Consider the following 1,837-nt stretch of genomic DNA (forward strand, 5'->3'; position numbering starts at 1 on the left):
AAAGCAATCATGGATTGCTTCTTGCTAGACCAGCAAAAAGGCCCTGAACCAAATTTGAAAACATAACTAGAGGTGGACTTGCAGTCTGTACCATCGCCAGCCCAATCAGAATCTGTGTACCCAATTAGTGAAAGTGGGCAATCTGCAGCATAAAAGATACCAAAACTGGAAGTACCCTTCACATATCTAAGGATTCTCTTTGCAGGTTTCCAGTGAAGCTCATGGGCTCCTCCATATATTTGGAACAAACTCCTACTGCAAAATATATATCAGGTCGGGTGTGAGTAAGATACAACAAAATCCCAACCAACTATCGATACAGTGTACTATCCACCAAAGGTGTATTACCCACATCCTCAAATCTGAACCCTGAAAGAAAGGGAGATGTTGTTGGCTTGCATTCTGTCATCTGAAAGTGGAAAAGTAGATATGATGCATACTTAGACTGTGCCATCTTGATCCTTGAAGTAGAGTGAGAAACTTCAAGACCAAGAAAGTAGTGCAACAATCCCAAATCTGTCATGGAAAATTGATCATGCAATGTTGATTTTACCGAATCAATAGCTGAGATAAGGTTCCCTGTCATCAGTAAATCATCTACATAAAGTACTATCAGTAAAAGAGAATCATCATCAGGGAAAATTTTAAGGAGGAAAATTTATCTTAAAGTTTAGAAACCTTGGTGAATCCCACGGGTCCATAATATGAAATCTATAAAATGTTTGGAGATATTTTTGTAAAAATATTCAAATTTATAATATTTTTATATAGTCTATATATAATTTTTTGGCGATTTTTAGGGTAAATAATTTCATTCTATAAAATTTGGGCGAATCATTTTTACAAAAAAATGGAAATTAGCGAATCTTTTTTTGGAAAAAGTATAGAAAATTAGCCCATGGGCGCTCCTAAAATTTTCTCTGATCATCATGTTGCAGCAAATAAACATTTGGATCAGATTTGCATCGAATGAATCCAATGGAAAGCAGGAAAGAATCCATCTTTTCATAACAGGCTCTGGGAGCCTGTTTTTGCCATACAAAGATTTCTTTAATTTGCAAATGAGGGAAGAGTTCTGAATGTATCCCTGTGGCTGCTACATATATATCTCCTCCTTGAGATATCCATGAAGAAATGCATTCCTCACATACATGTGATCAACTTCCCATCTGCGAGAAGCAGCAATGGCTGAAACTAGTCGAATGGAGTCCATTTTTGAAACAGGTGCAAATGTCTCTGTGTAGTCTATGCCATGTACCTGTGAGTGTATTTTTGCAACAAGTCAAGATATTTACTTGGTTATCTCACCATCTGCAACAATATTTGTTCGATAGATCCATCGGCATCGAACAAGCTTTCTTCCTTTCGGAAGTGGAACCAAGTCCCATGTGTTGTTTTCCATGAGAGTAGAGTACTCTTCATCCATGGCAGCCTCCCAAAGAAGGTTTCTAGAAGCCTCAAAGTGTAAATATGGATCTGAAACAAGTTTTATATAGCAATGTATGGGAAGCAATGGTTCAGCGGCATCCAGGGCTTGAGGAGCCCAAAAAAACTATGATCTAGTCCTCCCTTCCGCAGGATCACCAACTAGTTCACTCGCATCTTGCAGGGTTTCTCTGCCCAAGTTGGAAGCTGAGTTGGAGCAACCATGACCTACTCCAAATCCTCTAAATCAAACTCAAGAGGCTTCTCTAATGGCTTCTCTAAAGTTCTCAAAGAATTTTTGGACTCCTCCTCATCAGTGTCAACAAGTGGTTCCTCGGCAGGGTTTGTTGAAAAATCATGTAGTGATTCTTCTTCAAACTTCAAACTTCGAGCTACAAGGAACTTTTCAGTC

The sequence above is a fragment of the Pinus tabuliformis genome, chromosome 6 (assembly GCF_031772625.1).
Source record: "Pinus tabuliformis cultivar Carrire ecotype Pingquan chromosome 6, CPIR1, whole genome shotgun sequence".
NCBI lineage: Eukaryota > Viridiplantae > Streptophyta > Pinopsida > Pinales > Pinaceae > Pinus > Pinus tabuliformis.